We start from the raw sequence: 13,652 nt of genomic DNA on the forward strand, positions 1-13,652 counted from the left end.
AGTATGGCGTTGGGGGAGATCGGCGTCCGCGAAGTGTTCAGGCCGTGGAGCGGTCCGTGGTTGTGCGCAGTTCGCAGAAAGCTGGGTGGCCCTTTCGGCATTTATGAGACCATAGATTTTTTTTTACAGGGCAGCTCCCATTCCTGGGAAAGAGGTGCATGGGGAAACTGAAGAACAGGCCCCAAAGGCAAGGCTGGATCTTGTCTGGGAGTACCCAGAGGTGGTTGTGAAGGGGGTGGTCGCTGCGCGGCCCACCATGGCCCCGGCAGAAGTCCTGGGCGGGATTTCCAAAAACTATGCCAGTTCCCCTGCGGACTGTGGACGGAGTGCCTTTTAATTGCAGGCGACCCTGCAAGGGCTTCAGGATAATGTGGTTGGAATTTACGCGTTGGCCTGGGCAGAAACCTTGGTAATACTGGCGTCTGCTTTAAGGGGAGTGGACCAGAGCTGTTTTCCCTGTGAATGCAATGAATGAGAATTTGGCAGCTCGTTATTTGGTTGCTAATTTCCAGGCTCTGGCTATAGGAACCATGAGATCATGACCTGAGCTGAAACCAAGAGCATGACCCTTAACGACTTAACCGACTGAGCCACCCGGGAGTTCCTATAAGTTCTGAAGAGTGGCAGTAGGATTTTTGTTCTAGATTGCTCTAGACTTGGTGTCAGATACAGAGGTGGAGAGGACATTTTGGAAACTCAGCCTTGGTTCGTCAAAGACTTAATCTTGTACCTGAGGTTGTTAAATTTATTGACCGCTGAAATAAAATTTTTCCTAGAAAAAGGCAACCTACTCTCCTCACCTGTTTTGACAATCCTTACTGGCTCAGGGAGAAAGTTGTTCAGTTTTACTAGTCCAACAGAGAAGTGCAGAAACAGAGCTTGAGAACTTTCTATCCAAGTAGCCACCTCCCAGAGCCCAAAAAGAGTGTCCCTGAAGATTTGCTCCCTGGTTTTCATTGAGGAGGGTTCCTTACAGAAAACCAAGCTCGGTTTTCAAATTCAGGAATTATTTTCTTCCTTCCAAAACCATAAAAGCTAAATAATAACACTTTGCTTTTTTATGCATTTAGTCATCCCCTTGAAAGAAAGATTAAATACTTGGCATCTTTCACAAAATAATCAAACTAAGCTCTCAAAACACAAGTGAGTTAAGTAAAAATTCCTCTTCTCTTCCACAAAGAACTCAGTGTTTTTCATCCGTAATAGTATAACGTTCCTGAATTTTAAGGAGATTCTCCTTTTGACGAAAACAAGCAAACAAAAAACCGGTGGGGGAGTAAATCAACACATTAGAGGCAGATATGCATGAGATGGGGGAGGAAGAGTTAATAAGTAGGGGAATCCAGGGCATTGACCCTAAGAAAGGATAACTTCCTATTGTTATTTGGTTTACATTTCTTCTGAAAATGGTTATACATGTTTAAAAAAATTTTTTTAATCTTTATTTTTGAAAGAGAGAAAGAATGCAAGTGGGGGAGGAACAGAGAGAGAGGGAGACACAGAATCAACCCAAAGGAGGCTCCAGGCTCTGAGTTGTCAGCACAGAGCCTAATGCAGGGCTCGAACTCACGAACCACCAGTTCATGACCTGAGCCTATCTGATGCTTAACCGACTGGGCCACCCAGGAGCCCCATAAGTGTTTTTAAATCAAGGAGCCAGGAAAGCGAGCTCAGTGACTTTCAGGGCCAAGAATTTCCAGAGGCTAAAGTGTTTTCAGTTTTTCCCAGCAATTTGGTGAAATTTTCCCTCCATTCCTCTGCCACCTCGAAACATCACCACTAAGTGAAGACAGACCCCCACCCCCCCCTTCAAGGGTGATCAAGGCAGCCAGGGGCAAAGTGTGTCTTAAATTTGTGGCAGTGGCCTGCCAGAATCCTGCGGGGTAGCAGAAGCAGAGCAGGGGGCGGCTTGAGTGTGTGTGCTGTTTCTACTGGGGAGCTGCCATGGGCTGCCTTTCCAGAATGTGGGTGACCAGTTGGTGTGGTGTTGTAGGGAACCCGTATTCTAGCCCCTGTTTTACCTCCAGTGAGCCACACAACCTAGAGAAGAAAGATCATGTCTTCTCTGGTTATACCCTCATTTGGAGTGGAAATAATCCATGTTCTGCCGACCATGCTAGGCAATTTTTAAGAGTTCTTTCTATAAGATGATACAAGTACCAGTGGTAAAGTATAAAAATGTGAGTTACCATTATACTGTCTGAGGGTGATCCATTTATCTATGAGTTATTTGTTGAGCACTTACTATGTGCCAGACACTGGGCTACACATTATGGCCCCAATTCAGATTGGGCTGGGATCATCGGGGAAACCCTCTTTGAGATTCACTCAGTTTTGAAGCAGTGTCTCAGCTACCTGAATAAGGAGCACAGACACCACCTGCATGGAACTTTCAGCATAGTGGCTTAAGGAATTTCTGCTTTAATTACAAGAACAGTCATAGTATGGACAAGAAGTAAAAAATAGTAGATCCCCAAAACGGGTCTGCATTCTTGATTCAATCAGTGCATTTCCAGAGTGAGTGCTCACTTGCTACACAATGTCCCTCATCCATGACTGAGCCCAGGGTGAGCAGGTGGCTGGGTATGTGTGAGAAGTGTAGCCAGTAGGGAGCCCTCTCCACCCATGAGCTCCCTGCACCCCTTTGTAAGATGAGAAGCAGGGACCAAGTCAGGAGTTTTCAAAATAATGGCCCCCATAGTGGGTTAAGAAATCAGTTTAGTAGGTTGTAGATGTTTTAACAAAATTGTTTAGAATACAAACTACTGGAGTGTGTTGCAAAAGTAAGAGTAAATAGTATCTAAGATGTGTTTCAAATATACATGTATGAACTAGGTGATTATGGAGAATGAGATTCTTGATTTTGGTTTCAGCTAAGAAGATTTTGAAAGCCAGTAAACCAAATGATTTTTAAGATCTCTTCTAGCCTGGAAATTTCCTGGATTCTAAGTGATTTCTTAGTTCTGCAAAAATCCCTCATTTTAGAAACACTGTTGCCCTCTCGTGGTGAAATGCAGTGATAGCTGTGGTAGGAAATGTAGCCAAGTTTTGAAACGAAATCAATGCTAGCTGCTGAAAGAGCCATTCTGTTTTGTTTACTAATTGTAGGGAGAGACCACACACCACAGCTTGTGTTCCCTCACTGCCCTACCTGGTGGCATCTCTTTTCTGGCTTTACACTACCCTCCACCACCAAGGGAACTTCCGTTTTTCTGATACCATGTAGCACAGCCTCATTACCCACAGTGCAGAGTGGTGGGAGAGTTTGGGGTTGATAACCAGGATATCCTGGATCAGCCCCACTCCTGACTCCTCCCTCCCCTTAAGAGGTTGCCCCTTACAGTGAGACAAGTCTCAGCAAGTACTGAGACCACTTCCCCTAGCAGTTGATGAGAGGCCAGCCAGCCCTTCCCTGACATTTAAAGATCTTTGTGTGCACATACTTCATGAGAAAGGCACCCATTCAGGAATCAGCCATTGTTTGAGGATTGGTCACTTAGGGTGAATGCCCTCTTACATTTCTTGGTTCATTTGTTTGGGGGAGGGAGGTTAGGCCCATATGTTTCTATTTAAATTAAAATTTGGGCCCATATGTTAGGCCCAAATGTTTCTATTTAAATTAAAATCAATAAATATAAATGAATCACCTATTTTTTGTACAGGGCAAGGGCCTTTTAACTGTCACCCCTTGCAGTTTCTGTAGCAAGAAAACTCAGCCGTTATGGATCATCCATGTCTTTCATTTCGGTTTACTTACAGTGCAGGGGAGCACTTGCAAAGGATACAACGCATAATCCTCTACTTTTACCCTTTTTTCTTCTTTCTTGCTCAGTCTTGACTCACCCACACCCAATTCAACAGCAAGAGTTTTAGAGACTTCATCAATTCCTTCTACAAATTTACCTTGGATTTTGTGGACATGACACTTCTATTTCACACCCACACTTCACCAGTTTACCTGACAGTTAATTTGCAATTAGATAATAGGCACACCTGGCAGGAGCAAGTTTGGGAGCAAAACAATGGACTTTCGGTAAGTCTCGGGCCACCAGTGGGACAGACAGGCTAGGCTACTGTGGGTACCCACCCACAGAGCCTGTCTGCTGAGCCACAGGCATTTAGGAGAGCACTTGCTCTACTAAGAAAAGCCTTCCTTTATCACTTTCCAATCTATACTTTCACTTAAGGAAGTCTCCTAACTGCTTTTACAGCCATCACGAAAGAACCCGAGTGGGATTTGCAAGATGAGCATAGTGTTCCTCAGTGCCCTCACCCTGCTCTGGGAAATGAAACATAATGATCCTGAGACCACAAAACAGAGATACACTCTCAACTTCTTTCCCAGGCATCCCTTGTGCTGAAAAGGCACAGGTGCACCCAAGGTCTCCACCTATCCTCTCATTACAGCACCCATCTGGTCTGCAGGCTCTGACTGCAGAGTCTGGGTTTAGCATGGGATGGGAAAGGCCATCTGGCCCAGATGATAAACTTAGGCCTTGGCCTCTTTGGCACTTAGCCCCACTCACCCAAGCCAACTGCACCCAGATGAGCTAGTAAGTAGGAATGCTTTTGACCAGCTTGTAATGAATTGTTTTTGAACCATAAACATTTTTTTACCATCCCACAACACTTTCCACTTGTCTTGCCACATGTGGTGTCATAGCCAGGGATGTGTGTGATCACAGATTATGAGCAGCGGCCCCATTTAAAGATCACTGGGGGTGGGTCATGAACCTAACCACCAGGAGTCTGGCTTGGTTGCACATCCTTCCTTGAACAGCCGAGGCTGTTCTGCTGGAGATAGAATATAAATTCTTAACACTAAAATGACTGATTAATGAGGCACAGAATGTTAAATACACACACACACACACACACACACACACACGCGTGCACACACACACACAATGTCCCAAATCCAACCTGACCTTTGATCTCAGTGTATGGACAATGAGTCACCCCAGAGATTTATCCTCTCACATGCACCCTTGGCATTTAGTTGCCTTTGCAGTGGTGCCTCAATTGAAGGAGTTTTTACAGAGCTGGTCCCACAGGAGTGGTTGAGAACAGTAGCCATAGCAAGTCTGCAATCTAAGTGACTTCTTTTGGTTATTCAGGATGTTTCTAACCAGTAAAGTCAAGTTATCAAGGGGTCTTGTAACTGTGTGCAAGGGGTATGTAAAACCACGATGGTCACAAAAGGACCTGCCCATGCAGAACACATAAAGAATCACTAATATTAGTGGGTGGCTCAGTCAGTTAAGCGTCAGACTTTGGCCCAGGTCTTGATCTCCCAGTTCATGCGTTTGAGCCCCGCGTCGGGCTCTGTGCTCACAGCTCAGAGCCTGGAGCCTGCTTCGGATTCTGTGTCTCCCTCTCTTTCGGCCCCTTCCCTGCTCACTCGCTCGCTCTCTCTCTCAAAAATAAACATTAAAAAAAATCTTAAAAAGAATCCCTAACATCTATAACTAGTTTCATTGCTGTAACAACCACAAACTTTGTAGGTTAAAAAACTCCACACGTTTATTTTCTTACAATTCTGGGGGTCAGAAGTCCAAGTGAGTCTCCCTGGGCTAGATCAAGGTGTTGGAAGGGCTGCATTCCTTCTGGAGACTCTAGGGGAGAATCTGTGTCCTTGCCTTGTCCAGTTTCTTGGCTCATGCTCCTATCTTCCAAGCCAGCAGCAAAGCATCTCCTGAATACAACACTACCATCTGCTTCTTTTCATTTTCTTAATGTTTATTTTTGATAGAGAGAGAGAGACAGAACGTGAGCAGAGGAGGGTCAGAGAGAGAGGAAGACACAGGTGCCTCATTCCTGTCTGCTTCTAATAACTCTTGCAAATATTCCACCTGGATAATCCAGGATGTCTGCCCGTCTTAAGATCCTTAACTGGAGGATCCTCAAGCCTCAGGTTGGTGAAGTCCCTTTGCTATGTTAAGTAGTATATTTACAGGTTCCAGGAATTAGGAGGTGGGCATCTTTGGGGGCCATTATTCGGCCTACCTCACCCTGTTTCTGGGGTAGCTGTGGGCTCATGCAAGTACTTACCACACTTCTGGACATGGGACTGTCCCCAAGAAATGGCAGCTCTTGCTCACACCTCTTGTCTGGCTGATCTCTGCAGCCTTGGTGATCTCCTCGCCTCCAAACCTGTCTGCCCTTTACACACAGTCTTGGTACTTGACCGTAGGCAGCTTTGTTCTCGCTCCTCAACAGGAGTATGTCTGTTTCTATAATATGGAAGACAACCTCTGTTTCCTCCATTCTTCTGACAGAGGGTCCTTTAAGAGACAAATTATTATGTATTTGTTCAATGAAATTAAAGGTAACTGGAAGGGTGATGGGACCACTGGCCCTCTGGAACACAAGCTAGGCCAGGCCCTGACCTACTCCAGCCCTTCTAGAGGAATGAGGGGGACCCAACACTTAGTATCCCTCTTACAACCACCTTTTCTAATTAGCCACACCCTGAGCTAGAGGGGAAACCAAGGGTAACACTGTCTCTGGCCATTTCCACTTTAACTTCTTTAGTAGGGTCAAGAACTTGTAACCAGAGTTGGCTAAACAGCATTCTGTGTCTTTCTATCCACTGCTACTTAACCTAATAAAGCAAAGTGTCCACGTGCAAAGGTCTCCTTGGACCCCATGGGATGGGGCGTGATCTGAAGGTCACTGACTTTTGCTCCATAGACTATTTGCTTTATCTGGCATTGCCTAAGAGACAGAAAATGCAATAATTCCAGAGTATAATGTAATACACTGAAGCTCTTTCTGTCCAGAACATAAGAACACAGCAATTTTTATCCACAAATGATTTGTTTGCTTGTCTCCAACTAAGCCTGACTCATAAAACTAACCTTACAAAATGAAGAAGTTTGCTTTTACTGAAATGGCATGGCATTTATATTTTCTTACCAAATGTGAAGGATGGAGGGGACATTTAGAAGTGGAGTCTTTCAGGCCAGCAAGGCCCAGTGTGTGTGGGAGGGGATATTAGAATCACCTGGGAACTGGTTGACAGCTAGAGGCATCCCCACCACCCACTCCCTTGACCTGAAAGCATGACACTTAAAGTTGTCACCACTGCCTCTAAAGCAACATGAAGGGACTGTGGTTAGCAACCAACTGCAAAGAGAGGAAAAACAAGGACAGCGTTTCTCCAAAGCACAGGGTTTTGTTTTCTAAGGATTAGCTTTTGGCAGAATCGTGTCTTTAAAAACCCCCAGAGTCCCAGCATTTTCATGGCCTCCCCATGGCAGGTGACAGCAAAGCTTCTTGGGGACGCCATCCCTGCTCTTGACTTGGCTCCAAGTTTTGAGTGAGTTTAAAGGCAGTCTTAGGTTTCTAAAATGGAATAAATAAATATTCTCTATCCCTCATTAAGTTCCTCAGGTTTATTTCTAATATCCACATCAATATTTCAGTGACTTGACTTTAAACAAACAAACATGGGGTAGTATCTAATATAAAGATAGTCCAGATACACGCTGGAAGAAAAATATTTGATCCATTGACATGAAAACAAACCTTTGTGTTTTATATTAAGCAGCTTTTTTACTGAAAATAAGCCATGACTTCGTAGAGTATTAGAATGGATAGTTTTAACTTCTTGATGCGTATGTAAATGTCTTTACGTGTCAAAGTAGCTCTCCATGTAATAGGAGGCAGGGAATGAACTTTCTTCAACGTTTTGTTAATTGGAACTATTTCTGTCCAGAGTGCCTTCTTAGAATGCTCCTGCTTGCAATAGAGCACATCCTGTGTTGTCATAGAGCTTACCGATTACACTCCCTGAAACAGGGGCTAGACCCACCATCTTCACTTTTTTTTTTTTTCCCTAGAGTATTTTTTAAAATTTATTTATTTAAATCCAAGTTAGTTAACATATAGTATACTGATGGTTTCAGGAGTAGAATTTAGTGATTTATTACTTACATATAACACCCATTACTCATCCCAACAAGTGTCCTCCTTAATGCCCATCACCCATTTAACCCATCCCCACTCCCCACCTTCTAGCAACCCTGTTTGTTCTCTATATTTAAGAGTCTCTTATAGTTTTCCTCCTTCTCTGTTTTTATCTTATTTTTCCTTCCCTTCCCCTATGTTCATCTCTTGTGTTTCTTAAGTTTCATTTGTGTGAAATCATATATTTGTCTTCCTCTGACTGCTTTTGCTTACCATAATGCCCTATATAGTTCCATCCACATTGTTGCAAATGGCAAGATTTCATTCTTTTTGATGGCTGAGTAATATTCCAAGTAATATTCCATTCTGTGTGTGTGTGTGTATGTGTGTGTGTGTGTATATATATATATATACACACACACATACATACACACATACCACATCTTGTTTATTCATTCGTCAGTTGATGGACATTTGGGCTCTTTCCATAACTTTGCTATTGTTGATAGTGCTGCTATAAACATGGGGGGTCATGTATCCCTTCAAATCAGCACTTTTGTATCCTTATCCTTTGGATAAGGCCCCATGACCTAATTGCCAGAAGCACTACATCAACCAAACCTTGAGTTCACATTCCTCCGTTGCATTTGGTCCTCATGATAGCCTCTGGCCCTCAGAATTGTCCTGTGCTCTGTTCCCCATTCGGCTGTATTCTAGTGACTGTCACGTGGAGAGGTACTTGTCACTTCTACCCCTCCCTCAGAGCCCCAGTGACTTCACTCTGCGCCTAGAGAGAAGGCCTGAAATGGTCATCCCCAGAGCAGCAGCAGCAGAATCCCCTGGAACTCATTATTGTGCAGATTCTCAGGGCCCATCCCACGTTTGCTGAATCAGAATTCTGGAGGTGAGGCCCAGCATGCTGTGCTTTAGCAGGCCTTCTAAGAGTCTCTGTTGCAGCTTGTTTTAGAGCCATCAATCCAGAACAAAGTCTCCATAAGAGGCCTTCTCTAAGCTGGCCCCAATCTACCCTCTTAACCTTGACTCCAAGTATATCCCTCAATGAACTTGCCAATTTCCCAACCTGGCTGCTCACCTCCATGCCAGGGCTCACACTCCCTTCCTTGTACTGGGTGCCTGCTCCCTTTCTCTCGGTCTCTCTCCTCCCTGGAGAATTCCCCACCTGCACTGGCTCGTGCACCCCTTTATACCTTACCTGCCACAGTGTATCCAGGGCTGCTTGCAAAATCTCAGATCATCTTCACTTCCATGCTGTTGTGGGTTGTGGTGTCCTCAAAAAAAAAATATATTGAAGTCCTAATCCGCCTACCTGTGATCATGACCCTCCCTGGAAATAGAGGCTCTGCAGATGCAGTCGGGTTAAGATGAGGCCATGCCAGATTAGCGTGGGCTCTACATCTGATGATTGATGTCCATAGAAGATGACCACATGAAGACACAGAGAGGAAAATGTCATTTAAAGACAGAGCAGAGACTGAAATGTTGCCGCTGCAGCCAAGGGATGTTGGGGATTGACGGCTACCACCAGAAGCCATCTGGGGAGAGGCATGGAGGGATTCCACCCAGTGTCTCCAAGGGAGCATGGCCCTGACAACAGTTTGATTTGGGACTTCTAGCCTTCAGAACTGTGAGAGGATCAGTTTCTGTTAAGGTACCCAATTTGTGGTTCTTTGTTACAGCAGCCCTGGAAAACTGATACACATGCCGGGTCTGGCTGTCTCCCTTCCAGGCTTGGTGGTCTTGTCTGTGGGAACCAGTCAGTCACCCTCCTCCTGCCCCCTCCCCTCCCCCCCACCCCATGCACACATTACAGAGCTTTCTTTCCACCCTCTCTTGGAGGATGCTGGTTCTGTTAGTACAACCTCCGAGCCATATAAGGGAAAAGCAGCAATCAGGAGCCAGGCTTTATTACTTACTAGCTCTGTGACTTTGGGTGGTTGACTCCATTTCTATATCTTTAAAACGGGCAACGGTAGTATCTACCCCAAAGGGCTCTTGTGATGTGATCATACAAGGCACTGTGTAGAACCACAAGAAGCATGTAGTGAGAGCTCATTGTATGTATTATAGCTTTATCATTGTCCTTTCCTGGTGGCTTAGCAGGGTGCTTCACATGCGAGTACTTGATACTGATTGGGTAAGGATTCGAGGAGCATTTCTCTTACCCTGCCCCCAAAAGCCTAGTGTGCTGAGTTCAGTCATCCTTTGCATACTTTCCTTTGTACGCTTTCTCAAACAGGACTTTAAAAGCAGCCTGTTTCCCTCCCTACTGAAAGGGAAGCCCAAAGTCAAAGTGCTAATCATTCCCCTAAAGAGCCCTTGTGAGGCTCAGCATGTGGAAAGTGCATATGGGAGGTGGCTGCCTTTCCTCATGGCCAGAGGGGACAAAACCAAGAAACCTAGAAAATACACACATGCGCACACACACACACACACACACACACACACACACCAGATTAGATATAATCCATGTCATTAGTCGTCCCTGATTATAAAGCATTTTGTTCCAGGCTATAGCCCATAAATCCTCCTTTATACATAATTAAAAAGAAATCTGTAGCAAAGAGCTGCTAATTCATTCAGGTTATACAGTCACATGGTCGTTTGCTTTGTTTGCTGACTTTTCATGAAAGAAAGAATATTCCAGAAAATATTAGAATAGTGTGTTGTACCTCTTGCTGTGCTTTAAGAAACAGAGATAAAACTTCCTAATGTGTCTCCTATTTGGACACATGGGCAATGTGGGGACGTAAGGGTATGAGCACTGTGACCTGCTATTCCAGGAACACTTCTTCCCTCAGAAAAGCCAGAACTGTTGTCCCAGTTTTAGGTTGGGCTCTTTCAAAAAATGTCTATTTAGCCTTTTCCTTTTTTTTTTTTTTTTAATAGCTGTGAATGAATGGATTAGCTTTGCACCATGTGGCTGTAGCAACCCTCGTGCCAGCTGCAGAGGGAGGACCACCCAACCTGAAGAGGTTGGCTCCATGCCGGGAACAGAACTTCTAAATTTGAAACCATGTATAGTGAGTTTACCACACTCCTCAAATCTAATCCCACTAACTGTGAAAAACAAAGACCTAAGTTTCAGATATGGGGTGAGGATATCCATACTGTGTTACTTTGAACTTAACATTTTTATTTATTTTTTAATGTTTTTATTTATTTTTAAGAGAATGAGAGAGACAGAACATGAGTGGGAGAGGTGCAGAGAGAGAGAGAGGGAGACACAGAACCCAAAGCAGGCTCCAGGCTCTGAGCTGTCAGCACAGAGACCGACACGGGGCTTGAACTCAGGAACCGCAAGATCATGACCTGAGCCAAAGTTGGAGGCTCAACCGACTGAGCCACCCAGGTGCCCCTCGACTTAACATTTTTAATTTTTATTTTTTTTAATGTTTGTTTATTTTTGAGACAGAGGGAGACAGAGCGTGAGTGGGGGAGGGGCAGGAGAGAGGGAGACACAGAAACTGAAGCAGGCTCCAGGCTCTGAGCTGTCAGCACAGAGCCTGACATGGGGCTCAAACCCACGAACCGTGAGATCATGACCTGAGCCAAAGTCGGATGCTCAACCGACGGAGCTACCCAGGCACCCCTGGACTTAACATTTTTAAATGACTTTCAGTCTTTTTAAAAGCCATTTCATGTGCTCTTGGTCCCAGGTACAAAGCTGAGGGAGGATCATGCCTCAGATCAGGGTCTGTTTTTGTCTTTGGTCTGTGGAGGCTCCCCTCTGGAATTTATTCTTCTATCTCCATTCCCATTCACCCCACCCTCCCATGGGCATCCACTCAAAAAAGTCTGGTTGTATATTCATCTGTTTGTAAGTATTCTTATAAAAGATACTGTTGGTTTGGGTGCAAATTTTTATTTAAAATTTATTTGCAAATGGTATCCTGCCATACATGTTTTTGTTTCTGTTTTCACTCACAGCATTTAGAATCTACGTACATTGCTGTATGGGCTAGTGTGCTTCCTGTCCCCGCCCCCCCCCCCCCCATCCGGCTGAACATCACTCCGTGGCGGGCACTCCCATTTTACCTGCCCACCCCCCAGGGATAGACACCAGGTCGCCTCCCAACTCCTACCCCTTGAAGCAGTGCCTCGAGGAGCCTCCTCCTGAGTCCCCTGGAACCAGTATCACCGTTTCTCTGGGATGCATACCCAGAAGTGGGGTATTAGCTTGTAGAGTATATGGAAGCTTCATCTGGCCAAGTGAGCCAGACTGCCTCCTAGCCAGGCTGCGCCGGGCTACTCTGCCACCAGCCGAATGGCAAGCCCCCAAACCTGGCCAGCAGCTAGCCTGACCCACTTTCTAACTTATTGTCAGTCTAATAGTTGTACAGTGATACCTCATTGATTCTTTAATTTGCATTTCTGATTACTCATGAGTTTGAACCAGCCTTCAGAGCTGTTAGCATAGTTAAGACATGTGAAGTGCTTAGAACAGTACTCAGCACAGACCTAACAGGGTGTCTGTTGTCGTTCTGTAAATACAAGCATCATTTAAATGACGGTTTAATAATGTTGTCCTATTATGAAGCTTATATTCTAGTGGTTATTTCTGGCCTTGAATTCATTCATGGTGTACCTTCTAGTGTAGCACTCCTTTCTGTCCACTGTCCACTTCTCTCCATGTCTACTGTCCCCACCTTGTTTCATCCACCCCCTCCGCCAGCCTTCGGCAGTCACTCTGGACACCTCCGCACTCCAGCACCAACTCTCCACACCTCAGCTAGAGGGATCTTTTAAAAATCTCTCCTTTCTGTCCATGGTTTCCCATTTCTCTTATGATGAAGTCCTCAGCATAGCCTGCCAGGAAGGGCGGCCCCTCCTGGTCCCAGCTCCGGTCTCTCTGCCCTCTGGCCCCACTCGCCGTCCCTCAGGGCCTTCCTCCTCACTGTTCCTTCCATGTGGAATGATTTGCCTGCACCGCCCCCCACCCCACCAAGTCCCTTCCTTCTCAATCTTCACAGTTGAGCTTAGATTTCATTTCCCTGATTCTTAGACGGGAGCGGCCCTCCAGTTCTCCTGTCACAGCTCTTCTGTCCTCTGTAATCAAATCACCAGCTCTACAGTGATCCACTTGAAGTCCTTCTCCCCTACTGATTGCCCTGAGGGCATGGGCTACCACTGTTCTGCCCCTGTGTTCCAGCACCCAGCACAGTGCTATGAATCCTGCACTGGGTGTTGAACAACCAAGGCCAGGTTACCACAGAACAGTTTTAATCAAAGACAGCCAGAGTAGGGACGCCTGGCTGGCTCAGTCAGAGCATGCGACTTTTGATCTTGGGGTTGTGAGTTCGAGCCCCATGTTTGGTGTAGAGATTACTTTAAAACATAAGACATTTAAAAAAATTTTTTTAATATTTTTATTTCTGAGAGAGAGAGAGAGAGAGAGAGAGAGAGAGAGAGAGAGAGAGAGAAAGAGAAAGCCAGCAGAGGAGGGGCAGAGAGAGAGGGAGACACAGAATGTGAAACAGGCTCCAGGCTCTGAGCTGTCAGCACAGAGCCCGACATGGGGGTCAAACCCATGAGCCATGAGATCATGACCTGAGTCAAAGTTGGGTGCTTAACCAACTGAGCCACCCAGGTGCCCCTAAAACATAAGATATTTTAAAAAATAAAAGGGTACCTGGGTGGCTCAGTCATTAAGCATCTGACTTTAGCTCAGGTCATGATCTCATGGTTCATGAGTTTGAGTCCTGCTGCAGGTAACGCAGAAG

General features: G+C 45.3%; 1 protein-coding gene across 1 annotated transcript in view; it reads left to right on the forward strand.

Moving 5' to 3' along the window:
- Nucleotides 1-13,652, forward strand: part of RARRES1 (retinoic acid receptor responder 1) — a 69,599-nt gene that overhangs the window by 13,562 nt on the left and 42,385 nt on the right. The gene's annotated exons all lie outside the window — the stretch shown is intronic.

Source organism: Panthera pardus, unplaced genomic scaffold (genome assembly GCF_024362965.1).
Source record: "Panthera pardus isolate Hobbes unplaced genomic scaffold, ASM2436296v1 HiC_scaffold_16, whole genome shotgun sequence".
Classification (NCBI taxonomy): domain Eukaryota; kingdom Metazoa; phylum Chordata; class Mammalia; order Carnivora; family Felidae; genus Panthera; species Panthera pardus.